General features: G+C 40.2%; 1 non-coding gene across 1 annotated transcript; it reads left to right on the top strand.

The window, feature by feature from the left end:
* The first annotated feature begins 6,482 nt into the window (after positions 1 to 6,482).
* On the top strand, positions 6,483 to 6,586 carry LOC130958335 (small nucleolar RNA R71). Its single transcript, XR_009077463.1, has one exon. It is a non-coding gene; the product is annotated as a small nucleolar RNA R71 (small nucleolar RNA).
* Positions 6,587 to 7,455: the final 869 nt, after the last annotated feature.

Raw genomic sequence — 7,455 nt, 5'->3', positions numbered from 1 at the left:
ACCCTGGAGTGTGGAATGGTCGAACACGTTTAAGCTTCAGTTTAAGGTTAAACTGAAGCTTAAACGTGGAAATGAAGAAAGCAACCCTGGAGGAGAATTTTGGTCGAACACGTTTAAGCTTCAGTTTAAGGTTAAACTGGAGCTTAAACGTGGAAATGGCTCCCTGGTGCATTTCTCATTTCTGGCGTTTAACTTCCAGTTTAAGGTTAAACTGGAGGTTAAACGCCATTTTCAGCTTTTCCTCAGCTTTCATGATTTTGGCGTTTAAGCTCCAGTTTAAGCTTAAACTGGAGCTTAAACGCCACTGATAATTCCCAGCATTATATGGCTTAGCAGTTTAAGTTCCAGTTTAAGCTTAAACTAGAACTTAAACTCCACATGTGATATTCAAGCTTCCTTTATTGATTTTGTTGCTTCCTTGCCTAGCCTCTTCTTCCCTGAAATCATCCAAACAACTTCATCAAAGTCTTGCAGAATTTCATGAGAAATCTTCCATTCATAGCATTCAAGTAATATAACTAAAAACTCATGGAATTTGCATCAAAATCATACTGTTTGGATGGTTCATTGCTTTGTTATTCATTTAACCATTCTTGGTTACTTTAAGCTCAAGAAAATGCATAAAACAACTAAAACTAACAGAAAAATGCTAGTGAAACTAGCCTAAGATGCCTTGGCATCACAACACCAAACTTAATACTTGCTTGTCCCTAAGCAAGTCCTGAGTTATTTGAGAAGAAAGTATGAAACAGAAAGCAATTACATTGGCTATATTAGCAAGCATTTGAAGTTCATCAGAAGGGTTTTATGCAGAAAGTTGCAGCATCACTTTTTCATTCTTATCAGGTAAGATTATCACTTTTTCATTGCATCCATCAAACACTGCTATGGCCTCTTGTTATTCTTATGTCCTTGGCACTTTTCCCTTCTTTGTTTTTCTTTTTCTTAGAGCTCCTTTGCTCCTTGTTTGCTCAGTGTCATGTGTTGCACAAGCCTTTGGCATTTTCTTTTTCTTATCAGTGCACTACACATATCCACTACAGGCATTTTAGTTCACATTTCTTCTTGAGACATTGGTGCCCAGCACCTCTTTGTGTGACTAAATGTTTTGTATTTAGGTTGCTCTTGATAATGGACTTTTGGTTGATAATCCCGGGTTAGTTAACCCAAGTTACCAAGTGTTGAAACACTCCTCAGAACCTATTCATCCAAGCATATCCTTAATACATAAACACCACAGGCATTTGTCTCAGAAGTTCAAACCATTGGTGCCTAGCTTATTTTCTCAATTTTTTTGCTTTTTGGTTGCCCTTTTTCAGTGGCTTTTTCTTCTTCTTTTTCTTTCTTTTTCATGGCCAAAGACATTTATTCATCAAGATCCATAGACAGTATTCAAACTTCTACACAAAAATGATAATTCTACACTCAATTTCCAGTGATCTGACTAAACAATCAAGCATGCATACCACCACTTAATTCTACTTGATTTGTCACTAATTGAGCCAAGTTACTTTTGTTCAAACTTTTCTTTTATTTTTGGAAACAGAACAAGCATGGCAAGCATTTGTTTAAGAAGGTGAAGTTATATCCAAACATCTAGACATTCACTTTATTCAAAGCAGTAAACAGACAAACATACTAGAAATTTTACATAAAACTTAAATGACTTAAAATGAAAGAAAGCTCATAAAGACAATTCACAAACTATTATTTGATTATTAAGGAACAAGACCACCTCTCATTTGTTGCTTGGTTCTTCTTGATTCTTGGGGTCCTGCTTCTTCTTGCTTCTTGCCTCTTTTTGACCACTTGTACTTCCTTTGTCTTTTCTTATGAGCTTTGTCCAGAATCCAGCTTTTTTCATTGTTTCTTCCACTCTTTCTTCAAGGATCACTGCCTTGTTCATTTCTCCTTCTTTCCTCCCCTTGAAATACTCATCAAAAACTGGGAATGCTGGGTCCATCTTGTGTAGATGTTCCCCTATGTAGTTAAGCTTGATTTGAGAACTGATGTTGTAATCAGCTTGAACTGCATATCTTGCATTCTGCAAAGTGGTGGCTTCCTTGATTGCCAAGATATTGTCATCTTGGTGTTGGCCTATGTGGCTGAGGGATTCCTGTAATTGTAAATTCTGTTCCCTTTGCAGATCTAGGAATCTTGATTCAAAGTTCCTTTGCATGTCCATCATTTTTAGGTGAAAGTCCTCTTGCTTCTCTTGAGACCTCATGTATTGTTGAGACATTCCTTCTATGATTTCCTGCATTCTGCTCATATCCATGGGGTCTCTGGGAACTTGTTGCCTTCTTTCTGGATTTCCTTGCTCTTCTTGCTCTTCTTCTCTTTCTTGCTCTGCTTCTTGCTCCCCTTCTGCTTGTTGCCCTTCTTTATTTCTTCTTTTTGTATGTCTTGGAGCAATTGGGCCAAGAGTCATTCTGTGAGCAGTCATGGCCATTCCAGGATGTAGCCAATTAGGTCTTGCATCTTCAAGTGGTACTTGGGCCTTGATGCATAGTCTGATGATGGTGCTAGGGAAGTGGAGCCAGGAGTCAGGGTCACTTTTCTCACTAAACTCTTGTATCTGTTCAACAATGAGTTTATGAACTTTAATCTCTCCTCCCATCATAATGCAATGTAGCAAGACGGCTCTTTTAGGGAGTATTTCTGAAGAGTTTGCAGTGGGTAGGATGGATCTCCTAACTATTTCATACCACCCTTTAGCTTCAGGTGTTAGGTCTCCCCTTCTCAAGATTCTTGGAGCCCCTTTTGTTCCTCTCACCCATTCAGCTCTGATGGCACAAAGGTCTTCAGCAATAGTCAAATAATCAGGTTCTCCTATCATCCTATCCTCATAACTTGCTTGGCTGAAACGTATGTTTTTCAGGCCAAGAGTTTTCATGATTGCCTTGGGGTTGAAGTCAACTTCCACCCCTCTCACATAGCTTTTGTATGTGGGTTCCTCGGTTGGATCCTCCCTCACTGCATTTGCATAAAACTCCTTCACCAGGTTGATGTTGATTCTAGTGATTGGCTTAGTCAGGAGCTCCCACTTCCTCTTTTTGATCTTCTCCCAAACACTTGGGAACTCCTCCTCTCCAAGGTCAAAGGGAATCTCAGCTAGTATCCTTTTAGGTTTCATCCATTCGGCCTGAATCTCATGGAAAATTGATTTGTATTTCCATGCATCAAATTCCCTTTCCTCCTCCATTGGCTGCTTGTCTTTTCTTCTTTTGTGGCTAGATGAGGCTGCCATTGGTTCTTTAGTTTTGGCAAGTGACAAGCTAAGGTTGACAAGGTGAAGTAAGAAAATGTTGTTAGAAGTGTGGTGAGGTTGTTTTCGGCAAGAGGTAGTTATGCTATGATGAAAGAATATGTGCAAGAAGGAGATTTGGTGGTGTGGAACTCGTTCCCCAAGTGGCTCTTTATAGTGCATGCAAGTGAAAAATGGACGGCTAGGGTGATTTGTGAAGGATGGCTTGATGGTAAATATATGAATTAGGGAGAAAGACGAATTGCTTTTCACTTTCTTGGAAGTATTCTGGGTGCATTAAGTTGTACATGTAGCTATCTTTTCATGCAGAACTTCCTTTTCCCATGTGTTAGTTTCAAAGACTTGTGAACTCCCTTTTTGACCAAGCACCGTACCTCCCCCTTTGTCTTTTTCATCCATTCTTATCCTTCCTTTTGTACCTGCACAAACAAACAACTTTGCTATCATTTTTTTCGGTCCATGTGAATAATGAATAGTACTTGCACATGTTTTTCCTTCTTTTTGAATTGTAAATCGATGATTGACTTCATGAGCTTATAGCCGTGACCCTTGTATGTATGCACACTTATTACTGGACACCAAACTTAGTGTTTGGTAATGTCTCCTGATGACATGAAATCCATGTTGGTTGTCCTTAATGAATGTGCATAATTCTAATAAATCATAATCACTTTGGCTCTTTTATCCTAAACAGTTTTACTACCTAAAGTAATTGAAATCAAAGTATTAAAACATGCAAATGGTATACTTGGCATGAATTTCTAAATCCAGAGGAACTTCTTGCTTTTCATTAACTGTGTTCAAAGAGGAACACCAAACTTAATATTTGGTTGTGCACCTTGAATGAAAGATTGAATACAATTTGAATAAGATTTGGGGTGCCTTCAGGCACACCAAACTTAGAGACCAATTGTATTTTACATGCAATGTTTAGTGCACCTTATCAACAGTTGTCCTGAGGATTCAAGTTCATGCATAAGAAACCATGCTTTATTAGATGCAAAGCAAAACAATAAAGAGTAAGGATACTAAAACATGGGTTGCCTCCCATGAAGCGCTTCTTTAACGTCACTAGCTTGACGGTTGTCCCTTGTTAGGGTGGATTGTAGTGCTTGATGTCCTCTCCTCTCACTATGAAAACGTCCCCATTTGATTCCTTCATGATTTCCAAATGTTCCATAGAAAGAACTTTCCTGATTGTGAACACTTGAGGGAGCTGGGAAGGAATGGTTTTGAGGCCAGGTGGGATTGGCAGATAATGACTTGATATCACTTTATCTCCCGGAGAGAAACCTTCAGTGGGAATTTTCTTGTTTCTCCACCCTCTTGGCAATTTCTTTACAATTCTTCCCTCTCGCTTGAGGATTTCTTCATTGACCCTTATGCCAGGAGGATCCTTCTGATCTGTTTCTATTGATTCTTGTGGCTTTAACTCTTGCAATTCTTGTTTGCCTTCCAAGGACTGTTTCAGAGTTTCAGCTGCTGGATTGCTTTCCTCCAAACACAGATGGCTACTATCATCCTTAGGCTTTTCAGGTTCTGGTTCAGGCTCAGATGCAGGCTTGAAAACATGGAAAATGAGCTGTTCATCATGTATTCTCAAAATTAGCTCTCCTTGTTCTACATCTATGAGCGCTCTAGCAGTGGCTAGAAATGGCCTTCCCAGAATGATAGGGTGTAGGTAGCTTTCCTCCATGTCCAAAATGACAAAGTCTGTGGGGAAGAAATAATTTCCCACTTTCACCAGCACATTCTCAACTACCCCTTCAGCTTGCTTCTGAGTTTTGTCAGCCAGTTGTATGATTACATCAGTGGATCTCACCTCATTCAGTTGTAGCCTCTTCATAAGAGTCAGAGGCATCACATTTATGCTAGCTCCTAGATCACAGAATCCTCTGTCAATTTTGTTTCCCCTATGATGCAGGGGATATGAAAACTTCCTGGGTCTGTTTTCTTAGAGACTATGTCCTTCTTGATGAGGGCACTGCATTCTTTGTTCATTATTACAGTTTGTCCTCCCTTCAAAACTCTTTTCTTGCTCAGCAATTCCTTCAAATACTTGATATGTGTAGGCATCTGCTGGAGAATCTCAAGAAAGGGAATATTGATATGGAGAGACTTAAATGTCTCTAAAAACCTTGAATATGTTTTCTCTTTTTCACCTCCTCCTAACCTCTGAGGAAATGGTGCTTTTGGTTGGTATGTTTCCAGCATGCCTTTATTTTGCAGTTCCTTGGCTTGCTCAGTTTCACTTTCCTGCTTAGCTTCTTCCACACCTTCCTTCAAGATTTCTGGCTCCTGTTCTGAGGGTCTGATTCCTTCTTCTTCTGAGACTTCCTTCAATATGGTGATGGCCTTGCATTCTTCCCATCTCACTCCCTTTTGTTCCCCTTTAGGATTCTTTTCTGTGTCACTAGGGAACACTGCAGTTGACTTGGGGGCCTGTTGAGATAGCTCTCCTACTCGAGACTCCATCCTCTTGAGTTTTTCACCATGGTTCCTTAAGGTAGATCTCACATCATCCCTAAAGCTTTTCAACTCACTTATGTCCTGACCCATGTTTGCAAGCATTCCTTCTATCCTGTTTAATTGATCTTGAAATTGTTGGTTCGGATTAGGTTGGGCAGGTTGATTATTTTGGCCATGATATGGTGGTTGGGAGTAAGTGTTTTGTGTGGCTTGGTATGATCTTTGGTTGGAGTTTTGGTATGTGGAATTGTTATGTTGGTTGGGGTTGTAAGGTTTGTGGTTTTGTGGTTGGGTTTGCTGGTTTCCCCACCCAAAGTTTGGGTGGTTTTTCCAGCCTGGGTTGTAAGTGTTGGAATGTGGATCATATGGTTGCCTTTGTTGATTTCCCACATAGTTGGCCTCTTCCCAATCACCTCCTTCAGTGCTTACTTCCTCTTGATCTTGTGTGTGTATTGCAGCCACTTGATTTGTTTCTAATTTCCTGGTGAGCTCTGCTAGTTGCTTGGCAAACACCTTGTTTTGGGCTAGAATTGTATCAACATGGTTCAGCTCCATGACTCCCTTAGTGTTGTGTCTCTTTAAAGCATAGTAGTACTCATTCTCAGCCACTGTCTCAATCACTTCAATGGCTTCTTCCACAATCTTTTTCCTGTTCAATGAACCTCCTGATGAATGGTCTACAGCCTTCCTTGATTCATAAGAAAGTCCATCATAGAAAATATGCAATTGCACCCAGTCATGGAACATGTCTGGTGGGCATTTCCTTGTCAAATCCTTGAACCTCTCCCATGCCTCGTAGAGAGTTTCACCATCTTGTTGTCTAAAAGTCTGAACCTCAGATCGAAGCCTATTGACCTTTTGTGGGGGGTAGAAACGTGCCAGAAACTTGCTTTCCACCTCATCCCAGGTTGTTAGGCTCCCCCTTGGGAATGATTCCAGCCACTTAGTTGCCTTGTCCCTAAGTGAAAATGGGAACAAGAGCAGTTTATAGGCATCTTCCTGGACTCCATTGGATTTCACAGTGTCGCAAATTCTCAGGAATTTTGTGAGATGTTGGTTTGGATCTTCATTAGCACTCCCACCAAATGAACAATGATTCTCCACCAGTGATATTAGCTGTGGTTTGAGTTCAAAATTGTTGGCCTGAATGGGTGGTTTCTGAATGCTGCTACCACAATTCCCAGAGGTTGGGTTTATGTATGAACCAAGAACCCTCCTCTCGGGAATGGCATTGTTTCCATCAGCTCTCTCATGGTTGTGAATTTCTCTATCCATGTTGAGATCTAGAGCTTCCTCAAAATTGTCCTCAGATTCTCCTTCAGATTCTTCTTCTCTCAGTACTCTCTTCCCTCTTGCTTCCCTTCTAAGTTTATGAAGGGTCCTCTCTGGTTCGGTATATGGAGGAGTTGATGTCTCTCCTCTCCTACCTGTCATACAAGAACACAGCACAGGCAACAAACAAGTGAAATACTCTTGGTTAATGGAAGAGTATGGTTAGAGCAGTTGAGGAATTAATTCAAATAGTTAGTGAGTCAGTGAGTTAGTTGCTTGAATTTAAAGGCATAAAGAAAGAAAGCAAGTAACAGAGTGCAGAAATTAAAATTCAACAAGTAACTTGAACTGAATTAACAAAACAAGAAAAATGCTCAATCTAGTTAACTTCCAATTTGAGAATTGTCAATCGAAAACCAATCCCCGGCAACGGTGCCATAAACTTG

The sequence above is a fragment of the Arachis stenosperma genome, chromosome 10, assembly GCF_014773155.1.
Source record: "Arachis stenosperma cultivar V10309 chromosome 10, arast.V10309.gnm1.PFL2, whole genome shotgun sequence".
Taxonomy (NCBI): domain Eukaryota; kingdom Viridiplantae; phylum Streptophyta; class Magnoliopsida; order Fabales; family Fabaceae; genus Arachis; species Arachis stenosperma.
Note: the sequence above shows the minus strand (reverse complement) of the source record. Positions and strands in the feature narration are given on the sequence as shown.